General features: G+C 26.1%; 1 protein-coding gene across 1 annotated transcript in view; it reads right to left on the reverse strand.

The window, feature by feature from the left end:
- The window catches only part of LOC117181543 (disks large 1 tumor suppressor protein), a 1,257,521-nt gene that overhangs the window by 1,043,734 nt on the left and 196,033 nt on the right, over positions 1 to 17,754 (reverse strand). The window lies entirely within an intron of this gene.

Genomic DNA, 17,754 nt, shown 5'->3' on the forward strand with positions numbered 1-17,754 from the left:
TCCACAATCCACTCACCTCAAATTTCACCACAATATCAGAAAAACTCAGCATCCACAATTCCCACTACTTTACACTTTCATACCGGAAACGGAAGTCCATTTTTAGTTAAAAATTCATTTCTCTAAATAAAAGTTGAACTATTTTGTTAAAAATTGACAATTTAACAATTTAGATTAACTTTTTTTCTTGACTGAAAAATGTCTATCTATTGAAAATTGGTCTTTTTGGTTTAAAAATGTCTTTAGAACGAATTTTATCTGTTTTGTTTGAAATATTTTGTTGCGGTTCTTTAAAGAATGAGAGGGGATTTTGGAGAAGGTTTATAATCCGTTAAGTAATTTAAGGACGGCCCCTTCGCTCTTCAGCTTCGTCGAACTTTTGGCTAGAGAGAGAAATATTCTTGGCATGCGAGAAAAGCCCTTGGGTGTTCGACAGGTTGATGAAACTTATCGACGAGACTTCGGGGTATTCCCAATAGATAAAAGTTCAGGATAGAGTTCGACGTATTCTCGACAAAAACAAAACTCGAGAGGATATGTTAACAATGTGACACTCATTAGTATTATGTAAATTTCCCTAAAACTAACCGAGCTAACTAACGAACGGGAAAAAAAGTTAGTTTAATTAGCGGTACATAGTTTTAAAAAATTTCAAATAATTTTATATTACTAAAGTTGCAAATTATAATAAAATTTATTTATGCTTTAAATGCCCTGAAATTTTTATTTGTAAGTATTTCTCAACCCTTTTCAATTCACGTCGTCAGGTGTGCACAAAATGCACTACCGTCACGCCTATCAAATAATAATAATTATTATTATATATTAATAATGCAATAATTAATTGTAAACTACATTATTATCATTTTATATTTACTTAACTGCTATAATGCCTAATACAAACCTTTTTATTATGTCAATATCAGTGATATCAGTGATTATTAAATTACTTTTGAAAAGGTACATCACGAAAAAAGTAAATAATGCTCGTTATTTTTACTGTTTCATAATTTACAATTTTTTCAGTTGCGAGATGGATAGAGAGAGATGTCATCCTTGGTATGCTCCGTGTTCTAAAAACCTACGAAGATTTCGTCGATCTGTGAGAGCAGGAGTCATTCGCGGTGTCTTTTTTAGTCACTTTTCTTTCTTAAATCACTTTTTACTCACTTTTTTGATTAAAAAGATCACTTTAGTCACTTCTTTCAATAAATTAAAACAGAGAACCTGAGGATTTCTGAAATTTATTGATATTTTTGCAATTCATTTAATTCAATAATTTAAATTATAAATTCTTTCATTTTTAAGATTTAATATTGAATGATAATAATTAATATGGAATGTTCATAGTTTAAACTTGTGTAATTTTTTACTTTTTTTGTGATAGATATGCAGTTTAATTTGGAAGATTTTCAATAGAAAAACCTTTACTTTTTAAGATTTCAAATTAAAGGCTCTTGAGTATTTAATGTGAAGAATAGAAAATTATGGAATTTTTAATGCTTTTTTGAAATAGTTTAATGTTTAAGATTTAAAATTGAAAACTCTTCACTTTTAAAGATAAATTAATCAAAAACGTTTTTGTTTTATTTTTTCTTATTTCGAGAATCAAAAGTAAAGGATTTTCAAACCTTAATCTTACCAATTTTAAAAATTTTAAATCTAAATAACTACAATCACACAATATTTATTTTTAAATTTTGAAACTAAACAATTTTATATTGGAAATTTTTATAATTCATTGTTTTATAGATTTAAAGAGTAAAAATTAAAAATTCTTTAATTTTGAGAACATTGAATTGCACATGTTTAAGATTTCTACTTAAAAAGTAGGAATGTAATTTTAATGTCATTTTGAAATGTAGTTCAATTTTGAAGATTATATATTAAAAATTATTTACTTTGAATTATTTTTAATTGAAAATTCTACAATTCCTAAGATTCACAGTAGAAAATTTATTAATTTTTTGAATCTGTATAGTTTGAAATGACGTAATTCTTAACGTTTTTTTGCAACACGTATTTTGTCTAATTCTGAAGATTGGCAATGGATAATTCCTCAATTTTAAAAGTTTGCAATTGAAGAGTCATAAAAACTTAATGTTTACATCAGAAAATGATGAAATTTAAAATTTTTGATTCTTTAAAATTGTTTCATTTTTATTCAATTTTAAAGATTGCCTATTTATAGTTTCACAATTTTCAAGATTAAAAAATTTAAACTATTCAATTTTAAAGATGCATATATCAAAGTTTTTAAATTTGGATAAAGTTGCAGATCAAAAGTTCTCGAATTTTAAAAACATAGAACTGAAAAATATTTCATTTTTAATATTGATAATTTGAAGGTATATAATTTTGAATGCTTTTTTTTAATGTTGAATTCTGAAGAGTTTTTATTGAATAAATTTCAATTTTGAATTTTCGAAATAAATTTACAATTTAAAGTTCTACAACTTTAAAGATTTACAATTAAAAGCTCTTTAATTCTAAAGACCGAGAAATTGAAATTCCCAAATTTGAATGATTTTTAAGATCAAAAGTGAAGACTTTTCAGAAATAAATCTTGAAAATTAAAAAAATGTTCAAATATCAATCCTCGGAATTACAGAAGTTTTCATTGTAAATTTTCAATATCAAAAACTCTTCAATTTTAAATATTTACAATTTAAAGTTCTACAATCTTGAAAATTTCAATTTAAATATTATTTAATTTTAAAAACAGAATTCAAAATTATTTAATTTTTCAGATTTATATTTTGAAGTTATTTATATAACTTTCAATGATTTTGGAATATGTAGTTGATTTTTGAAGATTAAACAATTAAAAATTCTTTAATTTTTTAGGTTCAAAATTCAGGATTTATTAATTTGGAATGCTTCTAGTTTAAAATTATGTAATTTGAAACGTTTTTTATGATTCGGTATGTGGTTCAATTTAAAGATTTAATTGACAAATTCTTCAATTTAGAAGGTTTTTAATTAAAAAGTCTTTAATAATGATTTAATTTGTAATTTATTTATTCATTTTATATTTATTTTTTATTTATTTTATAACAAAAGGGCTTTGCCCGTAGACTGTTCAATAAATAAATAAATTTTCAATTCTTTTTAAAAATAGTTTAATTCTGAAGATTCCAAATTAATATTCATTTAATTTAAATTAGCCATGTCAAGGATAACGTTTTCTAAAATAAAATAAAAGAGATAATGTATCGGGTTTTAGTGGAATTTGTGGACAGCTTAGGTATTTGGTGAATTTGCAATAATGTCTTCCACGTTTAATCACATGCGGCAGATGCTGCATTCTAGAAGAAAACCTTGAGTCAAAAACGTTGATGGTCTAACAGAATAAAAACTACAGTGCTTGCTACAAAAATGCAAATTGAAATTTTTCTTGCAACAGAAGGAAAGCACGCTATATATGTATATTTAATTCAGAGGGATGAATTTATAGTTTTACGAAAAGAATTTCCAAGATCGCTTGCATAGTGTTGTCACAAAAGTGTCTCTTTAAACAATTTCGTCTGACAGCAAGATAGCTTGAAAACAAACTTGAAAACTGTTTTCACAAGTTCTAAAATGAATAATCAATATTTAAAAAGTATTGATTTTAGATCATGTGGACAAAAACAAAATTAGCATCATATTATGCACTACATTCTGCTGGTAAAAGAAAGTGTCACATCAATAAAAAATATTATATATTAATATATAAAAACCAAAATTTTAATCTTGCAATATTTTTAATACGTTATCTTTCATAAATGTAATAAAATAATTTTAAATTTAAAACTATAAATTTTTAATTATTGTTCTTATAGCTGCCCAGGGCCTATTTTATTTAAAAAAAGTGAAATACTTTACTAATTAAACCAAAAAAGTGACTAATTTCACTAGTTTTCTACTCGAAATGACTAATCTGCATAAGTAATGTAATTTCCTTTTGAATTTAAAAGGATTCAAAAGTTTTCGATGGAATTGATAAGAATCCCCATATCAATTTTAAAGAATCCAGGAGAAATTCATCAGACTTTAAAACAATTACATTTAAATGCAAAATAATGGAAAGGAAACGGAATTTTTTTGTGCATCCTGCAAATTTCATTGATTACAGTAAAATTGGAATGAATTTAGAGACATTTAAGGGAAATGAAGAAAATAAATGGGACTATGTAATAGAAATTCGTGGTTAAAAAATGTATGTGAATGAAAAGTCATTTGAAAATATTAAAAAATGTATTGAATTTTGGAAGTTTGAAATGAGTTAGAAAAAATTTGAGGGATTCTAAAAGAATTTGATAAAATTTCTAAAAATTTAAGGAAATATTAAAATACTGCAGCATGATACAAACAAAAGCTTATTTTTTATCCATTGCATTTATTATATTTGTATGAATTTTGATGCATTCAAAAGAATTCAGATGATTGCAAACAATATTTGGAAATCTGTTAGAATCTTTTAAAATGCACTAAAATATATTATATCCTAATTTTTTAAATTTATTCAAAGTTTTTAAAGCTCTTGGAAATTAATTATGATTTGGAAAAATACCATAAAAGATTAAAAACTCTTTGGAATCTGTTTAAATTATTAAAATCTATTAGAAATATTAAGATATTGAAAATCCTATAAAATCATGTAAAATTCCTATAGTTTCTTTGAAGATCTCAAAAATTCCTTAACATTTTTAACAATACGCTAAAATTTTCCAAATTATTAGAGGTCCCTTCAAATTATTAAAATAGCATTAAAGCTGATGATGTTTCCTGCAATCCTGCAAAATCAATTAAAATAAATTCAGAGCATCTAAGATTCCTTAAAATCATTTATATCCTCAAAAATCTGATAAAATTCCATGAAATCTTTTGAAATATCCTAAAACTTTAAAGGTCCTATAAACCCTTTCCACATTTTTAAAAGTTCTAGGAATTTCTTTAAAACCTCATTAATATTTTTTCATCTTTTAAAATCAAATTCTTAAAAATTCTTTGAAATTTGTTAAATGTTTTGAAAATACACTAAAACATTTTAAATCCTTTCAAATATTTTTAAATCCCTCGAAAATTTTGAAAGCTATATATTAAAAAATCTGAAGAATATTTTCAAATACCTGAAAGAATTTCTAATTTTTTTAAATCTTTTGAAATTCGCTGAAACTTTGTAAGTCTTGAAAATGCCTAAGGTATCTGAAAAGTACTAAAAAATCTTAAAAATCTCCCTATATTATTAAAATTTATCGAAAATTCTGGGCAATGTTTTAAAAGACCTACAAATTTCCCAAATTAATGAAGTCATTTAAGACTATGTAAAAAGTTTATGAACATTTTTTTTATATTTAAAGTACAATAAAATCTTTCAAATTACTTTAAATTCATTTAAATTATTGAAAGCAATTGACAGTTCCTTAGAATATTTTAAAGTACCCTGAAATAATTCATATCCTTTAAAATTCCATTAAACCACCGAAATTAATTATATATCCTTTAGTTTTTTCGAAATACCCTGAAATATTTTTAATCCATGAGAATTCCTTAAAATTAAGTAACGCTTTCAGAAAATTACTTGGACTTGTAAAAAAATACCGTTAAATATTTTTAAACTGTTTTAATCACTTTAAATTATTGAAATCTATTGAAGTTATCTTAGGATATTTCAAATCCTGCAAAAACTTTGGTAATCACTTGAAATGTTTTAAAGATTTTTATAAGTCTTGGGAGTTTTTCAAAGTATTATAAAATGGTCCAAATTCTTTCAAAACCATTCAGTATATTTAAATCAATGAAATGTTTTTTTTTAATCTTTAAAAGTACCAGGAAATATTTCAAATCTTTAAAAACCCCTTGCAATTTGTTACAGCTCTAAAACATTATTTGGACTTTTAAAAAATGCCCAAAATTAAATATAATCCATTGTCAAATCCTGAAAAATCTTTAAAAATCACTTGAATTTTTTTCAATATCACTTTTAAGGCTCATTTTTGGAATTTGAAAAATACCCTCAAATCTTACATTTTTTTTCATAATCACTTCAAATTCTTTAAATCTATCAACAATGCCTAAAGATATGTAAAAACCTGTCGAATGTTTTGAAATCCCTTGAAATTTGTTCAAACTCCTGAGAATCCTTTGGATTTTGTCAAAATATCTTACAATTTTAAATTCTGTAAATCTATTCCAAATTTCTTGGAATCTTTTTGAAAACTCTAAAATATTTCAAATGATTTGAAATATTTTGAAATCTTTTATAAATCCCCGAAATTCTTTAATAGTTCTTGAGAATTTTTTACATTCTTTAAAATCTTCAAACTGAAGTGAAATCTGATTATAATTTTAGAAATTTTTAAAAATATCCTTAAATATAATTTAAAAGACCTACAGAAAATTTAAAAATAGGTATAGAACTGAATGCAATAGAGGCTAAACCATGGGTTAATTTTTTAGAAAAAGTGACTGAAATTATCGTCTTATTGTACAAAGTTTTAACAAGCACTTTATTTTTAAAGTCACTGAAAAGTGATTTAAAAGAAAAAGTGAAAACAGTAATATAATCAAAATTGTTCATCAAAATTGCTCGGAATTTCCGGTCAAAGTATATTGAACTCTACGAGTTCATCCTACCTACGTTTCCTACTTTTCGCGAACTCTACGAATTCCTCCTACCACGTTTCAAATAAAAGTATTACGATTTTTTTCTTTCTTCTATTTTTCGGTCATAAAATTCAACCTACAATTTTCTGAGTGCTTTTCACAATCGTCCATATGTCTACCTAACCTTCCTGTCTTGTCTCTTACGAAGTTGAATTCACATATCGATAATCGATTCACAATCAAACATCATACTTTTTCTTTTATTCAAGTTAATTTTAGATCCCATGTTCTTCATGTTAGTATTTAGTTTGCTCTGCATTCTCTGTATGCTTTCGATTGACTGCCATAACCATACCATCTACAAACGCTAACCCACGTACCCCTACTGTTCCGAGATCCACATCTTCTTCGTCGAATAGAGCCATTCTTGGAATCAAGCTCACACTCGCTTTGCTTTGAAGAATTTATTTACAAATTGTCTTTAAAAATGTGTAATAAAAAAGTTCTCTTTGTTTTTCATAAATTAAAAAGATTATATTGAAAGGGGAACATTCAATGACATAATATCAATTGATTGTGACAATTTGAAATGCCCGGAAACATAAAGCAACATTTGTTACAGATACTATATTGAATACACATGCTGAAACTGCGTTATAGTAGTGAAAGATAAAAGCAACGACATCCAATATTGGTTGAAACCACAGGATCAGTCAGTCATGACTGGTGAGATCGAATTTCAACGCTTCGCACCTGAGTTGATCGACTTTCGCACTGACAGTTTCCACTTCGCTTTCGCGTCATTTTGTCACTTTCAGGTTTCTCTCATATTAAAAATGCATCGAATCGGTACCACATAAAAACCGTGACAAGTAGAAGGGAACGTTTGGAAAAACAGGAAAAAAATAAATCTATAGAATTTTGAAATACGAGTTTGCAGAATATTTATTGAGTGAATATTGAAAGCATATTCTATCATATCAATCGTGACTATTCAATTTTTCAATAATTTCATAGGAAGTTTTATTTATTTTTTTGTAAAATAAGATCTTAATAAAACTAGTTTTTTTAAATTTATTTATTTTTACGAAGGTCACTATCAGAATCTTTTTTGAATAAAATGTATGTATGGGTACCATAGTGAATTTAATATGAAACGCTCGGAATTTCAGGTCAAAGTATATTGAATTTTAAAAAATTGGAATTTTCAATTTAAAAAAACAAAACTATTATTTGATACCAAATAGTTGCACTTACAATAAAACAATAAAACTTTCCAGAAAAGGAGAAAAATTTTCAATAAAATAGTTAAATCTTCAGCAAAATCAGATACTGCTACTATCCCTCCTGGTACATAACTAAATTATGTATATAATCTATTTAAAATTAAAATCAACTTGCCAGTGAGACATACGCAACGTAAGAATTATCGATGTATTTCAACGAAGTCAAAAACATAATAATGTGAGTCAAACAATAATGTGTGAATCTCGGGAAATTAAAGGTACGTGGGTTAGCGTTGGCAGGTGGTCTCGTTATGGCAGATTAGATCGAAAGATTAGGATGGCAGGAAAGTAAAGGTACGTGGGTTAGCATTTTCAGATTATGTTGTCCGCTTTCTTTTCTTTTGGAAAAGAAACATCTTGATTAATTAAGATGGAATTTTCTACTAAAAAGATTAATTTTCTACAAAATAGTTGCATTTTTAAACAAAAAGATTAACATTTCTACCAAAAGAGAAAAATTTCAAACAAATCAAATGAATTTTTAATAAAATGTTTAATTCAAAATAGTTAAATTCACGATCTGGAATTATTAATTTTTGATTAAAAAGTTGTTTTCAACCAAATAGTTGAATTATATACCAAAATAATAAAAAATGTACTAAAAAAAATGAAGTTTAAGTACTAGAGTAGAATTTTCTACAAAAAACTTGGATTTTCAACCTGAAAATTAAAAATTTCAACACGAAAGTTCATTTTCAATCGAATAGAATAATTTTGAACTAAAAACTATGAATTCTCAGGCGATAATCGAATATGAATTTTCAGTTCAAAAAATTAAGTTTCTACAAAAAAAAACTAATTATTTAATCAAAATAATTCCCTATTTGACAAATTAGTTTGGTTTTTAACCAAAGAGTTGAATTTTCAATTAAAAAGCATCCGTTTTTTAAACTAAAAATCGAATAATTCAATTTTCAGTTCAAAAATTCATTTTCTATGAAAGTTTCAACTAAATATATGAATTCTCCGCTAAAAACGATCAATTTACAACCAAAAATAAAACTTAAATTTTGAGTTAAAAAAATAATTTCCCACCAAAAAAAGAGTATACAACAAAATCTTTCAATCTTCAATGAACAAAATCAATTTTAACAAAATAGATTGCTTTTTAACCAATTGGTTTATTTTTGACAAAGATTTATTTTATACCAAAAAGACGAATTTTTAGAAAAAAGAGGTAATTTTTAACCAAAGTGCTGAATTTTCAAATAAAAACAATAAGTTGCCAACCAAAAATCGAATAATTCAATTTTTAGTTAAAAAATTAATTTTCTACTAAAGAATCGAATTTTCAACAAAGTAGTTAAATCTTTTACCAATCAAATGTATTTTAAAAACGTAGTCAAGAATCGCAAAACACTATCACCGACCCTTGTCAGCTGCGACGAGGGGGCGGGAGGGGCAAATTGAATCAATATTTTCTCAAAATATAGGTTTAAAAATGTTGATATTTTGGAAGTAGGAACTGAAAATTGAATAATTTAGTTTGAAAATCAAATAATGTATTTGCATTTTATGCTTTGTTTTTCAAAAAAACCGATTTTTTTTAACCTCTATAACTTTCAGGGTAACTAAGAAATTTATTATTTTTGCCTTGGTTTTGATAGCGTTCATGGTTTTCTTTTAAAGACACCGGAAAATTGTAAAAGGTTAAAAATAAACAAAATGGCACCAGTTTTCCTAAAAAAATTAAAAATTAATGTTCTCAAAAAACCCACCTTTTAATTCTTTGTCAATCTACTTTAAACTTGTACTTTGATGCTTGCTACATAGCTATTGTAGCCAGGAGAATTCTTTTTTGTTACAAACGAATCTTTTCCTTTTTTCGACACAATGCTAGATACGAAAAAATGTTAAGATGAAATTTGCATGTCTAAAAATTTCTACGAAAAATGTATCTTGTTCTTTTTCGATATTTTGCATAGTTGACGAAAAAAATTCAAAAACTACATTTTCAGGGGGGAAAAATTCTCTCGGCCTCAAAAATGATTTAGGCCGCATAATGCTGCTAAGATGCTTTTATTTTATTAGTAGAAATTAAAAAAAATTAATTAAGAAAAGTAAAAAGGTGGGGCTTTCCTGGAATTATACTTTCTTCATGTTTTCAAAATTTGAAGAAAATAATAAAAAAGATTTTCTTAAAAACCCTACTATCTTCGTTTTTCTAATTATTTCTTAAGTTTCTACTACTAAAAGAAAGACATTTTACCAGCATCATGTGGGCTAAACCAATTTTGAGGTATCTGTAATTGTTTCCGAGAAAAAATAGAAAATTCATTTTTAACAAAAAATAATTCTTTTGACAACAAAAGTTGTTTATCAAGCATCAAACTTACAAGATATCTTCATTTTTCAAGTACAAGTTCCAAAAAAAGAAAATGGACGGAAAATTTAATGGTGGGTTTTTTTGAGAAAATCTATTTTTAATTCTTTCAAAAAAACCGCAAAAAATAATAAATATCTCAATTGGCTCGAAAATTATAGAGGTATCAAGAAAAAAAATAGTTTTTTTTAAACAAAGCACAAAATTCAAATACACGTAACTTTTAAGACACAAATCTGTTTGCAAATCGGAAAAATACGTATCGACAAATTTTCTCTAAAAAACAACATATTTCGCCCTCAAGAGATTCTGCGATTTCAAATGCAGGGCTCTGTCTGGTTAAAAATGGATTCGGTCTGATGTTAGTTTAAAATAAAACTAACTAAAAGTTCACAACCACGAAAGGTAAGCAAAATGATGTGCAGAATTACTGGTTTCGATGGAAAATGTAGTTGAAAAGCATCGTGTTGTTCAAACAAAGACCGATAGAACTCGTTTGTCTGCTTAGTGTTGCGTGAATCATTTAGCGTCACTATTGCCTCATGCACAATCATTAGTTATGGTTAAATAAAGCTAGATCAACGCGAAAGCATGTTAAAATATTTGTAATTCGATCCTAATGAGCAAATTAAAATGTTCGCGAATAATGCAAATTATCCGAAGACATAATGAGAATACAATCCAATTGATACCGCCACTTTATTGTGAATAAACATAATAGAGTAATCTACATTTCAAATTTTACTTCCCTTTCGGTTTTTAGATAACACAATTATTCGAAAGTTTCTGGTGCAATTTTCGATTATTATCTGGAAACTAAAAATTATATAGAACTGCAATTTTTATCAAATACGTTTTTTTATATTGTTGGATTTGTTGCGTAAAGACGAATATCTAAAGTGCTTTTCGAGAATTCCTGATCAAACAATACATCTGAGTAGATAGACCAGGAAATTTCTTGATTAGGACTTCTACCTTACCGACATCAAGAATATTCTATTTGTGCAGTGGTTCGTGTCCGTACTAAAGTTCTAGAACGTTGCCGGAGGGTCCAGGTGGCGCCACAGAATAATATTTTTTTACAGAGAGTCCAGAGACAGCGTGACAGACTAGTGTAGAGGAGGCGCGTAGTGTGTAGTATACATTAATGTAAACAGTATGCATCACGATTATTTTTTAAGCATTTTTGCAGTCAATATATACAGAATCGAGAGGTAAATAGTAATTAATAATTTTTTGGAGTTAAATATACAAGTAGTTGAACAGTAGCATTTTATACCGAGGGAACAAAAATGATTTTAAACAAAATTGTTTTATGCAGAAATATTTAGACATTATGCAATCATTATGATGAATTATTTATCGATTTTTTAAAAATTTACGATACATAAATGAAAAAATATATTTTTATGAGTAAAAATTTTTTACCAAAAGTTTTTATGGATGTTTATACTTTGAAATGTATATTAAACACATCCTAGCTTTGTTCTAAATTGTTAACGTACTAAAAAATGTTCGCAAAATAATGAAAAATGTATATTCACTAAGCAGATGATCAATTTTAATTCGCAGAATGAAATTTAAAAAAAAAGATCTTATTTATTATTTATCTATTAATAATTACATCAAATAAAATATCATGCGAAAATTGTATAGGTTTCTTATTTTAATTTTATAACTTATTAAATTGAAGTGAAGATCGTCTCGGGCATGGGGATTAAAGTTTTTGGTTTTTTATTTATTTCAAAAAATAAAAAATTATGTGGATTTATATTTTTTATTATCATTTTCAAATTTCTTTAAATAAAATAAAGATCCCCCTGGGTATGTGGGTTTATTATTATTTTCATTTTCTAATTTTATAAAATAAATTAAAATATTCTCACGTATGTGGGTTGAGATTATTGTTTTACTTATTAATTTAAATAAATAAACGTTCTCTCGGGTGCGTGGGTCAATAGCTTGTATATTTATTTATTTTAATAAATTTATGGTTGTATTCATTTCATTTTTAAGGATCTGCGTTTGTGTAATTTTAAAAATTGCGCTGACTGATTGAAAATAATTATGTATAATTTTTTTATTATTTTGTATGTATTTTTTTTTGAAATTTTTTAAATTATATAACCTATAACCACACAAGAAATTTTTATTTTTAATTTAAAAAATGAAATTTCAAGAAAAATTCACATATTTTCTAAACTTTAGGCTATGTTAGCGTTTTACACCATAAATTCGTATTTTTATACAAAAATGATCATAACTTGAATAAGATTCAGAATCTTTAATACTGTTTGATTGTGAAAGTATTTTTCGTGCAAAATTGGTATGTACAATCAAATCAAAACTTTAAACACGATACAAAAATATTAATTGTATTAGGTTACGTTATCGTTTTAGACAAAAATTTTATTATTCTAAAACCAAATTAATTGTACATCGAAGGTTAATTGAAAGTCTAAACAAGTTTTTGATATGGTATTTTATTTCTTCGGAAATTTGCATTTTTAAATGTTTGTTAAATATAATACAATTTATAAGCTTAAACAACTTCTGATTGTGCGACTCTTAATCGTTGGAGATTGAAAATTTTTATCAAAAAAATTTTATATTTGAAAAAAAAGATTAATAATTTTTTGACCATTTGAGGTTACGTTAAAATTCTAATCAAAAATTGGAATTTTTTATTGAGACCTTTCTATGAGAATTAGCATTTGAAAAAAATTTCAATTAAAAATCATAAGGTTCCCTTTGGGAATGAAATTGAATAACGATGTCTTTACGACATCGTTACGACATCTTTACGACAATTTTATGACATCGTATGTCCGTGTCGTTACGGTATCTTTACGATATCGTGAAATCGTCGTATGATGTGACGATGTCTTTACGGCATCGTAAAAACACGGTAACGACAGGGACATAGGATGTCGTAAAATTGTCGCAAAGATGTCGTAACGATGTCGTAAAGATGTAGCTAAGTTTAGAGCCCACTGGATTTTGGTAAAGACTTAGCACTTCTCAAAATTTCAGGTTATTTCAGGTTTTTTCAACAGAAGTAAGCATTTTAAAAAATCATAAACAATCTTGTCCATTTTCAACAGTTTTAGGTTATGTCAGTGCTTCACATAGGAAATACGTATTTTTAATGAAAAATGATTAGAACTTAAAGATTAAACGTTTTTCTACAATTTATACGTGTTTTGGTTTTGTGATCAATTTTTTAAGAAAAATCATTTAACTTTAATTGTGCAACATTTTTTTTGTGTTTTTCACCGAAAATTGGCATTATAAAAAATTATATTTGAGAGAAGATTCACAACTTTTTGTCAATTCTAGAAAAGAATTGTAATATCTAATCAGTTTTCGGTTATGTTCACGCTTTTCAAAGATAATTAGGGTTTCAAAATAAAAATCTTTGGGTTTTAAAGGTTTATCATTTTTCACAATTTTAGGCTGCATTGCTGTTTTATACCAAAATTTGTTATTTTGAAAAAAATTATTATTATTTGAAAAAGGTTTAGAATTTTTTAATGACTTTGAATGACGTTCGAGTTTCCCGTCGAAAATTCGTATTTTCATTCTAAAAAAAATGTATTTTAATGAAGATTCACAACTTATAATAATTGTAGGCTATTTTATCGTTTTACATAAAATGTATATATTGTAAACCAAGTCACATAATTTGAAATAGATTTCGATTCTTTTAGCAATTTTGGATTATTTTACTGTTCTTCGTCGAAAATTTGTATTTTTAATTTAAAAATTAAATTTTAAAAAAATATTTTAAAATGTACACAATTTCAGGTTACGTTAGTATTAACATTTAAATTTAGCATACTAAAATTGTAAGCATTAATTGGGTTATTTTAACCAAAAATAATTGGATTTCGAATAAGATTTAAAATTCAGAATAATTTTTTATGTTATGTTGGTGTTGTTTTGTCGGAAATTATTATTATTTTAAATAAGAACTTATTAAATATCAAACAATTTTTACAATTATTAACAACTTTTTGTTATGTTTTTGTAATTCACCTGGAAATTGTATTTATTTGATTAAAATGATAAAAATACCAGGTTAAATTTTTTTGTTAGTATTTTTCGTCGGAAATTTAAATTCCTATTTAAAAATCATTAATTTTCCACAAAGATTGATAATGTTTCAACAACTTTCATTTTAGTTGATGTTTTAGGTTGAAAATTGGCATTTCGAAGAAAAAAATGTATTATGTAAACAAGATTAAGAATCCATTAACAAATTTGTATTTTTTTTCTTCTTTCTCGTCAGAAATTTTGATTTTTGTTAGAAAAATTTAAAGGAAGAGAAAGTATACTTTTTTGGATTAACTTCTGAATAAAGAGAGATCATGATTACATTTTTCTTTCAATCCTTATATCCACAAATAATTTATTCAAATCTGCATCTCAGAGTCTTTTTAGAATTTCATAGGTAAATAGCAGATTCGTGATTTTCTGCGAGGTAGGCTAAAAAGTCGGATTAATCAAATTCTCTCTAAAAAGGAGACGAGCAGAAGAAAAGTAGCGAGATTGCTCCAAGAATCCTTAAAAGAAAAGAGAAAGATTTTGGAAAGAAATAAAAAGAAGCAAACATACATTTAATTGGCTCTTACTTCCCTTGTCACTTTTAAGCTCTACAATGGTTTACAGTAAATCATTCTTCCACTGCTTTTACTTATTAAAAAAGACTACATTTTTTCGCCTGATCTAATTTTTAAATTAAAATATATAATTAATTTCGATATAAGATTATTTAGTGCAGAGTATATATTATGTAGCATAAAACGAAAAAGAAGCACAGACAATAATTTTGATAATTTAGAATAATTTTCAACCAAACAAGACGAATCATCAAGAAAATAGTAAACTTTTTTACTAAATGAATAAATTTTCAAACGAAAAGATTACATTTCTACCAAGAACAAAGTTTCTATTTTTTCATATTTTTTGATGTCAATATATCAAATAAAACTTGATGTTTGTTGTTTTTTTATCTACTGGTCCAAAATCAATAATTTAAAAATATATATTTGTATTTCTAAATTATGAAACAAAATTTTTCGCTACCTCCACTGGGATTCGAACCCATGTCTTTCAGATTTACAATCTGATGCTCTTACCCACTAAGCTACGGAGAGATCAAATTAATTTCTGCAAACCCCCTAGAATTTGAATACCGACGTGATTCCTTATACTTATAAAATTAGTTTTTTTAACATTCGATTGTTTTACATTTTTTGATGTTATTTTATTGACCAGATAAAATGTATTGAATAATATGATGCCAATTGTTTTTTGTCTACTGGTCTAAAATCAATATTTTTTCCATGTTCATTTTTATTTCAAAACATCGAAACATATGAAAATATAAAGCATTCGAATGTTTTAAAAATCAGTGTTACAATTATAAAGAATTACATCGGAATTTAACTTGCAGGGGATGTGAAGAAATGAATCTCGTATCTCTGTAGCTTAGTGGGTAAGATCATCTGATCGCAAATTTGAAGGACATGGGCCCAGAACCCAGCGGAGCTTCAAATAAATGTAGTCACATTTTATAAATAAAAAACAATATTAAGAAATATTGATTTTTGAACAGTCGACGAAAAACAATTAACATCGAATTATTTAATACATTTCATAGGTTCAAAATCATAACATCAAAAAGCATAGAACATTCGATTGTTTGAAAAAAGACTTACAAGTATAAGGAATTACATCAGAATTCAACTTGTAGGGATCGTGGAGAAATTAATCTCTTCTCTCCGTAGCTTAATGATTAAGAGAATCAGACCGGCAATCTGAAAGACCTGGGTTCGGATCCCAGCGGAGATTGATTACCATTTTTTTACAATTTATCAATAAAAATCAATATTGAATAAATATTGATTTTAAAATAGTAGACGAAAAGCAACTAACATAAACTTATTTAGGAAATGTTAAAGTTACATTTTTGATGAAAAATTTATTTTTAAGAACAAAGAAAAATAATTTTCAACGGAAAAGTGAAATTCTTAATGTTATTCTTATTTCCCCTCCAAATATCAGTATTAAAAAAATGGTTAATTTTTTGCGGATTCGGAAAAATTTTCGGGCAATTTATAAAAAAATTTGGAAAAAAATTTTCAATGCACTTTTGGATCACCCTATATGCCATATTTCCGATCCTCTTTGAAGACAATTCACTTCCTACTTTTCGCGAACTCTACGAATTCATCCTAACGTTTCAAATAAAAGTATTACGATTTTTTTCTTTCTTCTATTTTTCGGTCATAAAATTCAACCTACAATTTTCTGAGTGCTTTTCACAATCGTCCATATGTCTACCTAACCTTCCTGTCTTGTCTCTTACGAAGTTGAATTCACATATCGATATTCGTATTTATGGATATACGAGTGGAAAAACCATTCGTGAGCGTTTTTTTTTATACGAGGGCTAGATATTAATTCATCGACGATTGGATGCCGAAATATCGACTTGTTTGCATTTTGAATACAAAAAGTGATACTCTCAATGTATCACTCGGATTCTATCCGACCCACTATCAGCTTCGATAAGCATTTTTTAAATACTTTTTGTAGTCGCAAGTAAACATTTACCTAATGAAATTGAATCTACTGTCTATAATAATGGGCATTTGTGGAGAACTTTACTTATTTTATGTAATTAGAGTGCCGAATGTGGACTTTATGAAGCTCTACACCTGGGGTAATTGCTAGAGACTTTAATCAGTGACGTAAAAAGAAAGAGATTACGCAAAAAAAAGGTGAATGGATTCTCTTTATAAATCAGTTGTTTTTACTGGTCAATCAATTAAACTTAGTGAATAATTAGTAAAAATCACTAACGCATACCTTTGATTCAGTCACTGATTTTAATCAGTGAGAATGTTAACTGATTTAAATTCAAATAGTGAGAAAATCCAACTATTTTTCGTTAAAATTGAATAATTTTTAATTGAAAAATCTACTGTTTCATTTCGTCTTTGCAGGTTATTTCTTTTGGTAACAAATTTGATCCTTGGGTTGAACATCTAATTATTTTTTTACAAATTTTTTGTTATTAGTTCAAAATTGATCGGTTTTAGTTGCAAATTTGACTATTAAATTTTATATTGAGAATTCATTTTTGGTTCCAAGATTCATTACTTGTTTAAAGTTGAACTGCTTTGATACAATTTAATTTTATTGAATGGAAATTATTTTTTATGGAAAATTATTGGTTTAAAATGAATCGTTTTTATTTGAGAATCCAACAATTAAATTGAATTTTTTATTGCTTCTGTTATAAATTTGTCTTTTTTTAGTAGAAAATTAATATCATAGATTGAAACATTAACAGCTTGACTGAAATTTGATCTATTTTGTACAAAAGTAGTTTTATTAGTTCAAGATCCATCTCTGGTTGAAAATGTAATGATTTTGTTAAAAATTCCTTTCTTTTGGTTGAAAATAAATTTTTTTAACTGCAAAATTAATTATTCCAGTTTTGGTAGAAAATTAATCATTTTTAATTAAAAATTCAATAATTTC

This window comes from Belonocnema kinseyi, chromosome 10 (assembly GCF_010883055.1).
Source record: "Belonocnema kinseyi isolate 2016_QV_RU_SX_M_011 chromosome 10, B_treatae_v1, whole genome shotgun sequence".
Classification (NCBI taxonomy): Eukaryota; Metazoa; Arthropoda; class Insecta; order Hymenoptera; family Cynipidae; genus Belonocnema; species Belonocnema kinseyi.